This window comes from Crinia signifera, chromosome 1 (genome assembly GCF_055691185.1).
Source record: "Crinia signifera chromosome 1, ASM5569118v1, whole genome shotgun sequence".
Lineage (NCBI taxonomy): Eukaryota > Metazoa > Chordata > Amphibia > Anura > Myobatrachidae > Crinia > Crinia signifera.
In genome coordinates this window covers 213,536,954-213,555,075 of record NC_139217.1, presented here as the reverse complement: position 1 = coordinate 213,555,075, position 18,122 = coordinate 213,536,954, and positions in this window count along the sequence as shown.

Genomic DNA, 18,122 nt, shown 5'->3' with positions numbered 1-18,122 from the left:
ATAAAGAACTGTTGACTGACAGTACATAAACCAATCAGAATGGCTTATTTTGAATGACAGTTGCATCAACCAATCAGATGATCTCAATTCTGAACTAATTTGCATAAGGGCTTTATTTGATCTCCATAACTTACTGAGGTCCTTCCTAACCCTAGTTTAATTGAAAACCTACAAAACCAGCAACAGATAGTTGATAACAAGAGCATTCTTGACCAATTGTCTTGCTGGTTGAAGACTAATGCATGATAGTCCCAGCAAAAGTTGTGAAATAAAGAACTGTTGACTGACAGTACATAAACCAATCAGAATGGTGTATTTTGAATGACAATTACATCAACCAATCAGATGGTCTCAATTCTAAACTAATTTGCATAAGGGCTTTATTTGCTCTCCATAACTTACTGAGGTCTTTCCTAACCCTAGTTTAATTGAAAACCTACAAAACCAGCCACAGATAGTTGATAACAAGAGCATTCTTGACCAATTGTCTTGCTGGTTGAAGACTAATGCATGATAGTCCCAGCAAAAGTTGTAAAATAGAAAACTGATGACTGACAGTACATAAACCAATCAGAATGGCTTATTTTGAATGACAATTGCATCAACTAATCAGATGGTCTTAATTCTAAACTAATTTGCATAAGGGCTTTATTTGCTCTCCATAACTTACTGAGGTCCTTCCTAACCCTAGTTTAATTGAAAACCTAATAAACCAGCCACAGATAGTTGATAACAAGAGCATTCTTGACCAATTGTCTTGCTGGTTGAAGACTAATGCATGATAGTCCCAGCAAAAGTTGTAAAATAGAGAACTGTTGACTGACAGTACATAAACCAATCAGAATGGCTTATTTTGAATGACAATTACATCAACTAATCAGATGGTCTTAATTCTAAACTAATTTGCATAAGGGCTTTATTTGCTCTCCATAACTTACTGAGGTCCTTCCTAACCCTAGTTTAATTGAAAACCTACAAAACCAGCCACAGATAGTTGATAACAAGAGCATTCTTGACCAATTGTCTTGCTGGTTGAAGACTAATGCATGATAGTCCCAGCAAAAGTTGTAAAATAGAGAACTGTTGACTGACAGTACATAAACCAATCAGAATGGTGTATTTTGAATGACAATTGCATCAACCAATCAGATGGTCTCAATTCTAAACTAATTTGCATAAGGGCTTTATTTGCTCTCCATAACTTACTGAGGTCCTTCCTAACCCTAGTTTAATTGAAAACCTATAAAACCAGCCACAGATAGTTGATAACAAGAGCATTCTTGACCAATTGTCTTGCTGGTTGAAGACTAATGCATAATAGTCCCAGCAAAAGTTGTAAAATAGAAAACTGTTGACTGACAGTATATAAACCAATCAGAATGGCTTATTTTGAATGACAGTTGCATCAACCAATCAGATGATCTCAATTCTGAACTAATTTGCATAAGGGCTTTATTTGCTCTCCATAACTTACTGAGGTCCTTCCTAACCCTAGTTTAATTGAAAACTTACAAAACCACCCTCAGATAGTTGATAACAAGAGCATTCTTGACCAAATGTCTTGCTGGTTGAAGACTAATGCATGATAGTCCCAGCAAAAGTTGTAAAATAGAGAACTGTTGACTGACAGTACATAAACCAATCAGAATGGCTTATTTTGAATGACAATTGCATCAACTAATCAGATGGTCTTAATTCTAAACTAATTTGCATAAGGGCTTTATTTGCTCTCCATAACTTACTGAGGTCCTTCCTAACCCTAGTTTAATTGAAAACTTACAAAACCACCCTCAGATAGTTGATAACAAGAGCATTCTTGACCAATTGTCTTGCTGGTTGAAGACTAATGCATGATAGTCCCAGCAAAAGTTGTAAAATAGAAAACTGTTGACTGACAGTATATAAACCAATCAGAATGGCTTATTTTGAATGACAGTTGCATCAACCAATCAGATGATCTCAATTCTGAACTAATTTGCATAAGGGCTTTATTTGCTCTCCATAACTTACTGAGGTCCTTCCTAACCCTAGTTTAATTGAAAACTTACACAACCACCCTCAGATAGTTGATAACAAGAGCATTCTTGACCAAATGTCTTGCTGGTTGAAGACTAATGCATGATAGTCCCAGCAAAAGTTGTAAAATAGAGAACTGTTGATTGACAGTACATAAACCAATCAGAATGGCTTATTTTGAATGACAATTGCATCAACTAATCAGATGGTCTTAATTCTAAACTAATTTGCATAAGGGCTTTATTTCCTCTCCATAACTTACTGAGGTCCTTCCTAACCCTAGTTTAATTGAAAACCTACAAAACCAGCAACAGATAGTTGATAACAAGAGCATTCCTGACCAAATGTCTTGCTGGTTGAAGACTAATGCATGATAGTCCCAGCAAAAGTTGTAAAATAGAGAACTGTTGACTGACAGTACATAAACCAATCAGAATGGCTTATTTTGAATGACAATTGCATCAACTAATCAGATGGTCTTAATTTTAAACTAATTTGCATAAGGGCTTTATTTCCTCTCCATAACTTACTGAGGTCCTTCCTAACCCTAGTTTAATTGAAAACCTACAAAACCAGCCACAGATAGTTGATAACAAGAGCATTCCTGACCAAATGTCTTGCTGGTTGAAGACTAATGCATGATAGTCCCAACAAAAGTTGTAAAATAGAGAACTGTTGACTGACAGTACATAAACCAATCAGAATGGCTTATTTTGAATGACAATTGCATCAACCAATCAGATGGTCTTACTTCTAAACTAATTTGCATAAGGGCTTTATTTGCTCTCCATAACTTACTGAGGTCCTTCCTAACCCTAGTTTAATTGAAAACCTACAAAACCAGCCACAGATAGTTGATAACAAGAGCATTCTTGACCAATTGTCTTGCTGGTTGAAGACTAATGCATGATAGTCCCAGCAAAAGTTGTAAAATAGAAAACTGTTGACTGACAGTATATAAACCAATCAGAATGGCTTATTTTGAATGACAGTTGCATCAACCAATCAGATGATCTCAATTCTGAACTAATTTGCATAAGGGCTTTATTTGCTCTACATAACTTACTGAGGTCCTTCCTAACCCTAGTTTAATTGAAAACCTACAAAACCAGCCACAGATAGTTGATAACAAGAGCATTCTTGACCAAATGTCTTGCTGGTTGAAGACTAATGCATGATAGTCCCAGCAAAAGTTGTAAAATAGAGAACTGTTGACTGACAGTACATAAACCAATCAGAATGGCTTATTTTGAATGACAATTGCATCAACTAATCAGATGGTCTTAATTCTAAACTAATTTGCATAAGGGCTTTATTATCTCTCCATAACGTACTGAGGTCTTTCCTAACCCTAGTTTAATTGAACACCTGCAGAACCAGCCACAGATTGTTGATAACAAGAGCATTCTTGACCAAATGTCTTGCTGGTTGAAGACTAATGCATGATAGTCCCAGCAAAAGTTGTAAAATAGAGAACTGTTGACTGACAGTACATAAACCAATCAGAATGGCTTATTTTGAATGACAATTACATCAACTAATCAGATGGTCTTAATTCTAAACTAATTTGCATAAGGGCTTTATTTGCTCTCCATAACTTACTGAGGTCCTTCCTAACCCTAGTTTAATTGAAAACCTACAAAACCAGCCACAGATAGTTGATAACAAGAGCATTCTTGACCAATTGTCTTGCTGGTTGAAGACTAATGCATGATAGTCCCAGCAAAAGTTGTAAAATAGAGAACTGTTGACTGACAGTACATAAACCAATCAGAATGGCTTATTTTGAATGACAATTGCATCAACCAATCAGATGGTCTCAATTCTAAACTAATTTGCATAAGGGCTTTATTTGCTCTCCATAACTTACTGAGGTCTTTCCTAACCCTAGTTTAATTGAAAACCTACAAAACCAGCCACAGATAGTTGATAACAAGAGCATTCTTGACCAATTGTCTTGCTGGTTGAAGACTAATGCATGATAGTCCCAGCAAAAGTTGTAAAATAGAAAGCTGTTGACTGACAGTATATAAACCAATCAGAATGGCTTATTTTGAATGACAGTTGCATCAACCAATCAGATGATCTCAATTCTGAACTAATTTGCATAAGGGCTTTTTTTGCTCTCCATTACTTACTGAGGTCCTTCCTAACCCTAGTTTAATTGAAAACCTACAAAACCAGCAACAGATAGTTGATAACAACAGCATTCTTGACCAATTGTCTTGCTGGTTGAAGACTAATGCATGATAGTCCCAGCAAAAGTTGTGAAATAAAGAACTGTTGACTGACAGTACATAAACCAATCAGAATGGTGTATTTTGAATGACAATTGCATCAACCAATCAGATGGTCTCAATTCTAAACTAATTTGCATAAGGGCTTTATTTGCTCTCCATAACTTACTGAGGTCTTTCCTAACCCTAGTTTAATTGAAAACCTACAAAACCAGCCACAGATAGTTGATAACAAGAGCATTCTTGACCAATTGTCTTGCTGGTTGAAGACTAATGCATGATAGTCCCAGCAAAAGTTGTAAAATAGAAAACTGATGACTGACAGTACATAAACCAATCAGAATGGCTTATTTTGAATGACAATTGCATCAACTAATCAGATGGTCTTAATTCTAAACTAATTTGCATAAGGGCTTTATTTGCTCTCCATAACTTACTGAGGTCCTTCCTAACCCTAGTTTAATTGAAAACCTACAAAACCAGCCACAGATAGTTGATAACAAGAGCATTCTTGACCAATTGTCTTGCTGGTTGAAGACTAATGCATGATAGTCCCAGCAAAAGTTGTAAAATAGAGAACTGTTGACTGACAGTACATAAACCAATCAGAATGGCTTATTTTGAATGACAATTACATCAACTAATCAGATGGTCTTAATTCTAAACTAATTTGCATAAGGGCTTTATTTGCTCTCCATAACTTACTGAGGTCCTTCCTAACCCTAGTTTAATTGAAAACCTACAAAACCAGCCACAGATAGTTGATAACAAGAGCATTCTTGACCAATTGTCTTGCTGGTTGAAGACTAATGCATAATAGTCCCAGCAAAAGTTGTAAAATAGAAAACTGTTGACTGACAGTATATAAACCAATCAGAATGGCTTATTTTGAATGACAGTTGCATCAACCAATCAGATGATCTCAATTCTGAACTAATTTGCATAAGGGCTTTATTTGCTCTCCATAACTTACTGAGGTCCTTCCTAACCCTAGTTTAATTGAAAACCTACAAAACCAGCCACAGATAGTTGATAACAAGAGCATTCTTGACCAATTGTCTTGCTGGTTGAAGACTAATGCATGATAGTCCCAGCAAAAGTTGTAAAATAGAGAACTGTTGACTGACAGTACATAAACCAATCAGAATGGCTTATTTTGAATGACAATTACATCAACTAATCAGATGGTCTTAATTCTAAACTAATTTGCATAAGGGCTTTATTTGCTCTCCATAACTTACTGAGGTCCTTCCTAACCCTAGTTTAATTGAAAACCTACAAAACCAGCCACAGATAGTTGATAACAAGAGCATTCTTGACCAATTGTCTTGCTGGTTGAAGACTAATGCATGATAGTCCCAGCAAAAGTTGTAAAATAGAGAACTGTTGACTGACAGTACATAAACCAATCAGAATGGTGTATTTTGAATGACAATTGCATCAACCAATCAGATGGTCTCAATTCTAAACTAATTTGCATAAGGGCTTTATTTGCTCTCCATAACTTACTGAGGTCCTTCCTAACCCTAGTTTAATTGAAAACCTACAAAACCAGCCACAGATAGTTGATAACAAGAGCATTCTTGACCAATTGTCTTGCTGGTTGAAGACTAATGCATAATAGTCCCAGCAAAAGTTGTAAAATAGAAAACTGTTGACTGACAGTATATAAACCAATCAGAATGGCTTATTTTGAATGACAGTTGCATCAACCAATCAGATGATCTCAATTCTGAACTAATTTGCATAAGGGCTTTATTTGCTCTCCATAACTTACTGAGGTCCTTCCTAACCCTAGTTTAATTGAAAACCTACAAAACCAGCCACAGATAGTTGATAACAAGAGCATTCTTGACCAATTGTCATGCTGGTTGAAGACTAATGCATGATAGTCCCAGCAAAAGTTGTAAAATAGAGAACTGTTGACTGACAGTACATAAACCAATCAGAATGGCTTATTTTGAATGACAATTACATCAACTAATCAGATGGTCTTAATTCTAAACTAATTTGCATAAGGGCTTTATTTGCTCTCCATAACTTACTGAGGTCCTTCCTAACCCTAGTTTAATTGAAAACCTACAAAACCAGCCACAGATAGTTGATAACAAGAGCATTCTTGACCAATTGTCTTGCTGGTTGAAGACTAATGCATGATAGTCCCAGCAAAAGTTGTAAAATAGAGAACTGTTGACTGACAGTACATAAACCAATCAGAATGGTGTATTTTGAATGACAATTGCATCAACCAATCAGATGGTCTCAATTCTAAACTAATTTGCATAAGGGCTTTATTTGCTCTCCATAACTTACTGAGGTCCTTCCTAACCCTAGTTTAATTGAAAACCTATAAAACCAGCCACAGATAGTTGATAACAAGAGCATTCTTGACCAATTGTCTTGCTGGTTGAAGACTAATGCATAATAGTCCCAGCAAAAGTTGTAAAATAGAAAACTTTTGACTGACAGTATATAAACCAATCAGAATGGCTTATTTTGAATGACAGTTGCATCAACCAATCAGATGATCTCAATTCTGAACTAATTTGCATAAGGGCTTTATTTGCTCTCCATAACTTACTGAGGTCCTTCCTAACCCTAGTTTAATTGAAAACTTACAAAACCACCCTCAGATAGTTGATAACAAGAGCATTCTTGACCAATTGTCTTGCTGGTTGAAGACTAATGCATGATAGTCCCAGCAAAAGTTGTAAAATAGAGAACTGTTGACTGACAGTACATAAACCAATCAGAATGGCTTATTTTGAATGACAATTGCATCAACCAATCAGATGGTCTTAATTCTAAACTAATTTGCATAAGGGCTTTATTTGCTCTCCATAACTTACTGAGGTCCTTCCTCACCCTATTCTAATTGAACACCTGCAGAACCAGCCACAGATAGTTGATAACAAGAACATTATTGACCACTTGTCTTGCTGTTTGAAGGCTATTGCGTGATGGTGATAGCAAAAGTTGTAAAATAGAAAACTGTTGACTACATTCTTGACGAATTGACTTTCTGGTTAAAGATTTTAGCATGATGGTCCCAGCAAAAGTTATAAAATAGAAAACTGTTGACTGACAGCACATAAACCAATCAGAATGGCTTATTTTTAATGACAATTGCATCAACCAATCAGATGGTCTCAATTCTAAACTAATTTGCAAAAGGGCTTTATTTGCTCTTCATAACTTACTGAGGTCCTTCCTAACCCTAGTTTAATTGAAAACCTACAAAACCAGCCACAGATAGTTGATAACAAGAGCATTCTTGACCAATTGTCTTGCTGGTTGAAGACTAATGCATGATAGTCCCAGCAAAAGTTGTAAAATAGAAAACTGTTGACTGACAGTATATAAACCAATCAGAATGGCTTATTTTGAATGACAGTTGCATCAACCAATCAGATGATCTCAATTCTGAACTAATTTGCATAAGGGCTTTATTTGCTCTCTATAACTTACTGAGGTCCTTCCTAACCCTAGTTTAATTGAAAACCTACAAAACCAGCCACAGATAGTTGATAACAAGAGCATTCTTGACCAATTGTCTTGCTGGTTGAAGACTAATGCATGATAGTCCCAGCAAAAGTTGTGAAATAAAGAACTGTTGACTGACAGTACATAAACCAATCAGAATGGTGTATTTTGAATGACAATTGCATCAACCAATCAGATGGTCTCAATTCTAAACTAATTTGCATAAGGGCTTTATTTGCTCTCCATAACTTACTGAGGTCTTTCCTAACCCTAGTTTAATTGAAAACCTACAAAACCAGCCACAGATAGTTGATAACAAGAGCATTCTTGACCAATTGTCTTGCTGGTTGAAGACTAATGCATGATAGTCCCAGCAAAAGTTGTAAAATAGAAAACTGATGACTGACAGTACATAAACCAATCAGAATGGCTTATTTTGAATGACAGTTGCATCAACCAATCATATGATCTCAATTCTGAACTAATTTGCATAAGGGCTTTATTTGCTCTCCATAACTTACTGAGGTCCTTCCTAACCCTAGTTTAATTGAAAACCTACAAAACCAGCCACAGATAGTTGATAACAAGAGCATTCTTGACCAATTGTCTTGCTGGTTGAAGACTAATGCATGATAGTCCCAGCAAAAGTTGTAAAATAGAGAACTGTTGACTGACAGTACATAAACCAATCAGAATGGCTTATTTTGAATGACAGTTGCATCAACCAATCAGATGATCTCAATTCCGAACTAATTTGCATAAGGGCTTTATTTGCTCTCCATAACTTACTGAGGTCCTTCCTAACCCTAGTTTAATTGAACACCTGCAGAACCAGCCACAGATTGTTGATAACAAGAGCATTCTTGACCAATTGTCTTGCTGGTTGAAGACTAATGCATGATAGTCCCAGCAAAAGTTGTAAAATAGAAAACTGTTGACTGACAGTATATAAACCAATCAGAATGGCTTATTTTGAATGACAGTTGCATCAACCAATCAGATGATCTCAATTCTGAACTAATTTGCATAAGGGCTTTATTTGCTCTCCATAACTTACTGAGGTCCTTCCTAACCCTAGTTTAATTGAAAACCTACAAAACCAGCCACAGATAGTTGATAACAAGAGCATTCTTGACCAATTGTCTTGCTGGTTAAAGACTAATGCATGATAGTCCCAGCAAAAGTTGTAAAATAGAGAACTGTTGACTGACACTACATAAACCAATCAGAATGGTGTATTTTGAATGACAATTGCATCAACCAATCAGATGGTCTCAATTCTAAACTAATTTGCATAGGGGCTTTATTTGCTCTCCATAACTTACTGAGGTCCTTCCTAACCCTAGTTAAATTGAAAACCTATAAAACCAGCCACAGATAGTTGATAACAAGAGCATTCTTGACCAATTGTCTTGCTGGTTGAAGGCTATTGCGTGATGGTGCCAGCAAAAGTTGTAAAATAGAAAACTGTTGACTACATTCTTGACCAATTGTCTTGCTGGTTGAAGACTATTGCATGATGGTCCCAGCAAAAGTTATAAAATAGAAAACTGTTGACTGACACTACATAAACCAATCAGAATGGCTTATTTTGAATGACAATTGCATCAACCAATCAGATGGTCTCAATTCTAAACTAATTTGCATAAGGGCTTTATTTGCTCTCCATAACTTACTGAGGTCTTTCCTAACCCTAGTTTAATTGAAAACCTACCAAACCAGCCACAGATAGTTGATAACAAGAGCATTCTTGACCAATTGTCTTGCTGGTTGAAGACTAATGCATAATAGTCCGAGCAAAAGTTGTAAAATAGAAAACTGTTGACTGAACGTACATAAACCAATCAGAATGGCTTATTTTGAATGACAGTTGCATCAACCAATCATATGATCTCAATTCTGAACTAATTTGCATAAGGGCTTTATTTGCTCTCCATAACTTACTGAGGTCCTTCCTAACCCTAGTTTAATTGAAAACCTATAAAACCAGCCACAGATAGTTGATAACAAGAGCATTCTTGACCAATTGTCTTGCTGGTTGAAGACTAATGCATGATAGTCCCAGCAAAAGTTGTAAAATAGAAAACTGTTGACTGACAGTACATAAACCAATCAGAATGGCTTATTTTGAATGACAGTTGCATCAACCAATCATATGATCTCAATTCTGAACCAATTTGCATAAGGGCTTTATTTGCTCTTCATAACTTACTGAGGTCCTTCCTCACCCTAGTCTAATTGAACACCTGCAGAACCAGCCACAGATAGTTGATAACAAGAGCATTCTTGACCAATTGTCTTGCTGGTTGAAGACTAATGCATGATAGTCCCAGCAAAAGTTGTAAAATAGAAAACTGTTGACTGACAGTATATAAACCAATCAGAATGGCTTATTTTGAATGACAGTTGCATCAACCAATCAGATGATCTCAATTCTGAACTAATTTGCATAAGGGCTTTATTTGCTCTCCATAACTTACTGAGTTCCTTCCTAACCCTAGTTTAATTGAAAACCTACAAAACCAGCCACAGATAGTTGATAACAAGAGCATTCTTGACAAATTGTCTTGCTGGTTGAAGACTAATGCATGATAGTCCCAGCAAAAGTTGTAAAATAGAGAACTGTTGACTGACAGTACATAAACCAATCAGAATGGTGTATTTTGAATGACAATTGCATCAACCAATCAGATGGTCTCAATTCTAAACTAATTTGCATAATGGCTTTATTTGCTCTCCATAACTTACTGAGGTCTTTCCTAACCCTAGTTTAATTGAAAACCTACAAAACCAGCCACAGATAGTTGATAACAAGAGCATTCTTGACCAATTGTCTTGCTGGTTGAAGACTAATGCATGATAGTCCCAGCAAAAGTTGTAAAATAGAGAACTGTTGACTGACAGTACATAAACCAATCAGAATGGCTTATTTTGAATGACAGTTGCATCAACCAATCAGATGATCTCAATTCTGAACTAATTTGCATAAGGGCTTTATTTGCTCTCCATAACTTACTGAGGTCCTTCCTAACCCTAGTTTAATTGAACACCTGCAGAACCAGCCACAGATTGTTGATAACAAGAGCATTCTTGACCAATTGTCTTGCTGGTTGAAGACTAATGCATGATAGTCCCAGCAAAAGTTGTAAAATAGAAAACTGTTGACTGACAGTATATAAACCAATCAGAATGGCTTATTTTGAATGACAGTTGCATCAACCAATCAGATGATCTCAATACTGAACTAATTTGCATAAGGGCTTTATTTGCTCTCCATAACTTACTGAGGTCCTTCCTAACCCTAGTTTAATTGAAAACCTACAAAACCAGCCACAGATAGTTGATAACAAGAGCATTCTTGACCAATTGTCTTGCTGGTTGAAGACTAATGCATGATAGTCCCAGCAAAAGTTGTAAAATAGAGAACTGTTGACTGACAGTACATAAACCAATCAGAATGGTGTATTTTGAATGACAATTGCATCAACCAATCAGATGGTCTCAATTCTAAACTAATTTGCATAGGGGCTTTATTTGCTCTCCATAACTTACTGAGGTCCTTCCTAACCCTAGTTAAATTGAAAACCTATAAAACCAGCCACAGATAGTTGATAACAAGAGCATTCTTGACCAATTGTCTTGCTGGTTGAAGGCTATTGTGTGATGGTGCCAGCAAAAGTTGTAAAATAGAAAACTGTTGACTACATTCTTGACCAATTGTCTTGCTGGTTGAAGACTATTGCATGATGGTCCCAGCAAAAGTTATAAAATAGAAAACTGTTGACTGACAGCACATAAACCAATCAGAATGGCTTATTTTGAATGACAATTGCATCAACCAATCAGATGGTCTCAATTCTAAACTAATTTGCATAAGGGCTTTATTTGCTCTCCATAACTTACTGAGGTCTTTCCTAACCCTAGTTTAATTGAAAACCTACCAAACCAGCCACAGATAGTTGATAACAAGAGCATTCTTGACCAATTGTCTTGCTGGTTGAAGACTAATGCATAATAGTCCGAGCAAAAGTTGTAAAATAGAAAACTGTTGACTGACAGTACATAAACCAATCAGAATGGCTTATTTTGAATGACAGTTGCATCAACCAATCATATGATCTCAATTCTGAACTAATTTGCATAAGGGCTTTATTTGCTCTCCATAACTTACTGAGGTCCTTCCTAACCCTAGTTTAATTGAAAACCTACAAAACCAGCCACAGATAGTTGATAACAAGAGCATTCTTGACCAATTGTCTTGCTGGTTGAAGACTAATGCATGATAGTCCCAGCAAAAGTTGTAAAATAGAAAACTGTTGACTGACAGTACATAAACCAATCAGAATGGCTTATTTTGAATGACAGTTGCATCAACCAATCATATGATCTCAATTCTGAACCAATTTGCATAAGGGCTTTATTTGCTCTTCATAACTTACTGAGGTCCTTCCTCACCCTAGTCTAATTGAACACCTGCAGAACCAGCCACAGATAGTTGATAACAAGAGCATTCTTGACCAATTGTCTTGCTGGTTGAAGACTAATGCATGATAGTCCCAGCAAAAGTTGTAAAATAGAAAACTGTTGACTGACAGTATATAAACCAATCAGAATGGCTTATTTTGAATGACAGTTGCATCAACCAATCAGATGATCTCAATTCTGAACTAATTTGCATAAGGGCTTTATTTGCTCTCCATAACTTACTGAGTTCCTTCCTAACCCTAGTTTAATTGAAAACCTACAAAACCAGCCACAGATAGTTGATAACAAGAGCATTCTTGACCAATTGTCTTGCTGGTTGAAGACTAATGCATGATAGTCCCAGCAAAAGTTGTAAAATAGAGAACTGTTGACTGACAGTACATAAACCAATCAGAATGGTGTATTTTGAATGACAATTGCATCAACCAATCAGATGGTCTCAATTCTAAACTAATTTGCATAATGGCTTTATCTGCTCTCCATAACTTACTGAGGTCTTTCCTAACCCTAGTTTAATTGAAAACCTACAAAACCAGCCACAGATAGTTGATAACAAGAGCATTCTTGACCAATTGTCTTGCTGGTTGAAGACTAATGCATGATAGTCCCAGCAAAAGTTGTAAAATAGAAAACTGTTGACTGACAGTACATAAACCAATCAGAATGGCTTATTTTGAATGACAGTTGCATCAACCAATCATATGATCTCAATTCCGAACTAATTTGCATAAGGGCTTTATTTGCTCTCCATAACTTACTGAGGTCTTTCCTAACCCTAGTTTAATTGAACACCTGCAGAACCAGCCACAGATAGTTGATAACAAGAGCATTCTTGACCAATTGTCTTGCTGGTTGAAGACTAATGCATGATAGTCCCAGCAAACGTTGTAAAATAGAAAACTGTTGACTGACAGTATATAAACCAATCAGAATGGCTTATTTTGAATGACAGTTGCATCAACCAATCAGATGATCTCAATTCTGAACTAATTTGCATAAGGGCTTTATTTGCTCTCCATAACTTACTGAGGTCCTTCCTAACCCTAGTTTAATTGAACACCTGCAGAACCAGCCACAGATAGTTGATAACAAGAACATTATTGACCAATTGTCTTGCTGGTTGAAGACTATTGCATGATGGTCCCAGCAAACGTTGTAAAATAGAGAACTGTTGACTGACAGTACATAAACCAATCAGAATGGCTTATTTTGAATGACAGTTGCATCAACCAATCAGATGGTCTCAATTCTGAACTAATTTGCATAAGGGCTTTATTTGCTCTTTATAACTTACTGAGGTCCTTCCTAACCCTATTCTAATTGAACACCTGCAGAACCAGCCACAGATAGTTGATAACAAGAACATTATTGACCAATTGTCTTGCTGGTTGAAGACTATTGCATGATGGTCCCAGCAAACGTTGTAAAATAGGAAACTGTTGACTGATGGTACATAAACCAATCAGAATTGCTTATTTTGAATGACAGTTGCATCAACCAATCAGATGGTCTCAATTCTGAACTAATTTGCATAATGGCTTTATTTGCTCTTCATAACTTACTGAGGTCCTTCCTTACCCTAGTCTTATTGAACAACTGCAGAACCAGCCACAGAAAGTTGATAACAAGAGCATTCTTGACCAATTGTCTTGCTGGTTGAAGACTAATGCATGATAGTCCCAGCAAAAGTTGTAAAATAGAAAACTGTTTACTGACAGTATATAAACCAATCAGAATGGCTTATTTTGAATGACAGTTGCATCAACCAATCAGATGATCTCAATTCTGAACTAATTTACATAATGGCTTTATTTGCTCTTCATAACTTACTGAGGTCCTTCCTCACCCTAGTCTAATTGAACACCTGCAGAACCAGCCACAGATAGTTGATAACAAGAACATTCTTGACCAATTGTCTTGCTGGTTAAAGGCTATTGCGTGATGGTGCCAGCAAAATTTGTAAAATAGAAAACTGTTGACTACATTCTTGACCAATTGTCTTGCTGGTTGAAGACTATTGCATGATGGTCCCAGCAAAAGTTATAAAATAGAAAACTGTTGACTGACAGCACATAAACCAATCAGAATGGCTTATTTTGAATGACAATTGCATCAACCAATCAGATGGTCTCAATTCTGAACTAATTTGCATAAGGGCTTTATTTGCTCTCCATAACTTACTGAGGTCCTTCCTAACCCTAGTTTAATTGAAAACCAACAAAACCAGCCACAGATAGTTGATAACAAGAGCATTCTTGACCAATTGTCTTGCTGGTTGAAGATTAATGCATGATAGTCCCAGCAAAAGTTGTAAAATAGAGAACTGTTGACTGACAGTAAATAAACCAATCAGAATGGCTTATTTTGAATGACAATTGCATCAACCAATCAGATGGTCTCAATTCTAAACTAATTAGCATAATGGCTTTATTTGCTCTCCATAACTTACTGAGGTCTTTCCTAACCCTGGTTTAATTGAAAACCTACAAAACCAGCCACAGATAGTTGATAACAAGAGCATTCTTGACCAATTGTCTTGCTGGTTGAAGACTAATGCATGATAGTCCCAGCAAAAGTTGTAAAATAGAAAACTGTTGACTGACAGTACATAAACCAATCAGAATGGCTTATTTAGAATGACAGTTGCATCAACCAATCATATGATCTCAATTCTGAACCAATTTGCATAAGGGCTTTATTTGCTCTTCATAACTTACTGAGGTCCTTCCTCACCCTATTCTAATTGAACACCTGCAGAACCAGCCACAGATAGTTGATAACAAGAACATTATTGACCACTTGTCTTGCTGTTTGAAGGCTATTGCGTGATGGTGATAGCAAAAGTTGTAAAATAGAAAACTGTTGACTACATTCTTGACGAATTGACTTTCTGGTTAAAGATTTTAGCATGATGGTCCCAGCAAAAGTTATAAAATAGAAAACTGTTGAGTGACAGCACATAAACCAATCAGAATGGCTTATTTTTAATGACAATTGCATCAACCAATCAGATGGTCTCAATTCTAAACTAATTTGCATAAGGGCTTTATTTGCTCTTCATAACTTACTGAGGTCCTTCCTAACCCTAGTTTAATTGAAAACCTACAAAACCAGCCACAGATAGTTGATAACAAGAGCATTCTTGACCAATTGTCTTGCTGGTTGAAGAATAATGCATGATAGTCCCAGCAAAAGTTGTAAAATAGAAAACTGTTGACTGACAGTACATAAACCAATCAGAATGGCTTATTTTGAATGACAGTTGCATCAACCAATCATATGATCTCAATTCAGAACTAATTTGCATAAGGGCTTTATTTGCTCTTCATAACTTACTGAGGTCCTTCCTCACCCTAGTCTAATAGAACACCTGCAGAACCAGCCACAGGTAGTTGATAACAAGAGCATTCTTGACCAATTGTCTTGCTAGTTGAAGACTAATGCATGATAGTCCCAGCAAAAGTTGTAAAATAGAAAACTGTTGACTGACAGTATATAAACCAATCAGAATGGCTTATTTAGAATGACAGTTGCATCAACCAATCATATGATCTCAATTCTGAACCAATTTGCATAAGGGCTTTATTTGCTCTTCATAACTTACTGAGGTCCTTCCTCACCCTATTCTAATTGAACACCTGCAGAACCAGCCACAGATAGTTGATAACAAGAACATTATTGACCACTTGTCTTGCTGTTTGAAGGCTATTGCGTGATGGTGATAGCAAAAGTTGTAAAATAGAAAACTGTTGACTACATTCTTGACGAATTGACTTTCTGGTTAAAGACTTTAGCATGATGGTCCCAGCAAAAGTTATAAAATAGAAAACTGTTGAGTGACAGCACATAAACCAATCAGAATGGCTTATTTTTAATGACAATTGCATCAACCAATCAGATGGTCTCAATTCTAAACTAATTTGCATAAGGGCTTTATTTGCTCTTCATAACTTACTGAGGTCCTTCCTAACCCTAGTTTAATTGAAAACCTACAAAACCAGCCACAGATAGTTGATAACAAGAGCACTCTTGACCAATTGTCTTGCTGGTTGAAGAATAATGCATGATAGTCCCAGCAAAAGTTGTAAAATAGAAAACTGTTGACTGACAGTACATAAACCAATCAGAATGGCTTATTTTGAATGACAGTTGCATCAACCAATCATATGATCTCAATTCAGAACTAATTTGCATAAGGGCTTTATTTGCTCTTCATAACTTACTGAGGTCCTTCCTCACCCTAGTCTAATAGAACACCTGCAGAACCAGCCACAGGTAGTTGATAACAAGAGCATTCTTGACCAATTGTCTTGCTGGTTGAAGACTAATGCATGATAGTCCCAGCAAAAGTTGTAAAATAGAAAACTGTTGACTGACAGTATATAAACCAATCAGAATGGCTTATTTTGAATGACAGTTGCATCAACCAATCAGATGATCTCAATTCTGAACTAATTTGCATAAGGGCTTTATTTGCTCTCTATAACTAACTGAGGTCCTTCCTAACCCTAGTTTAATTGAAAACCTACAAAACCAGCCACAGATAGTTGATAACAAGAGCGTTCTTGACCAATTGTCTTGCTGGTTGAAGACTAATGCATGATAGTCCCAGCAAAAGTTGTGAAATAAAGAACTGTTGACTGACAGTACATAAACCAATCAGAATGGTGTATTTTGAATGACAATTGCATCAACCAATCAGATGGTCTCAATTCTAAACTAATTTGCATAAGGGCTTTATTTGCTCTCCATAACTTACTGAGGTCTTTCCTAACCCTAGTTTAATTGAAAACCTACAAAACCAGCCAGAGATAGTTGATAACAAGAGCATTCTTGACCAATTGTCTTGCTGGTTGAAGACTAATGCATGATAGTCCCAGCAAAAGTTGTAAAATAGAAAACTGATGACTGACAGTACATAAACCAATCAGAATGGCTTATTTTGAATGACAGTTGCATCAACCAATCATATGATCTCAATTCTGAACTAATTTGCATAAGGGCTTTATTTGCTCTCCATAACTTATTGAGGTCTTTCCTAACCCTAGTTTAATTGAATACCTGCAGAACCAGCCACAGATAGTTGATAACAAGAGCATTCTTGACCAATTGTCTTGCTGGTTGAAGACTAATGCATGATAGTCCCAGCAAAAGTTGTAAAATAGAAAACTGTTGACTGACAGTATATAAACCAATCAGAATGGCTTATTTTGAATGACAGTTGCATCAACCAATCAGATGATCTCAATTCTGAACTAATTTGCATAAGGGCTTTATTTGCTCTCCATAACTTACTGAGGTCCTTCCTAACCCTAGTTTAATTGAAAACCTACAAAACCAGCCACAGATAGTTGATAACAAGAGCATTCTTGACCAATTGTCTTGCTGGTTGAAGACTAATGCATGATAGTCCCAGCAAAAGTTGTAAAATAGAAAACTGTTGACTGACAGTATATAAACCAATCAGAATGGCTTATTTTGAATGACAGTTGCATCAACCAATCAGATGATCTCAATTCTGAACTAATTTGCATAAGGGCTTTATTTGCTCTCCATAACTTACTGAGGTCCTTCCTAACCCTAGTTTAATTGAAAACCTACAAAACCAGCCACAGATAGTTGATAACAAGAGCATTCTTGACCAATTGTCTTGCTGGTTGAAGACTAATGCATGATAGTCCCAGCAAAAGTTGTAAAATAGAGAACTGTTGACTGACAGTACATAAACCAATCACAATGGTGTATTTTGAATGACAATTGCATCAACCAATCAGATGGTCTCAATTCTAAACTAATTTGCATAGGGGCTTTATTTGCTCTCCATAACTTACTGAGGTCCTTCCTAACCCTAGTTAAATTGAAAACCTATAAAACCAGCCACAGATAGTTGATAACAAGAGC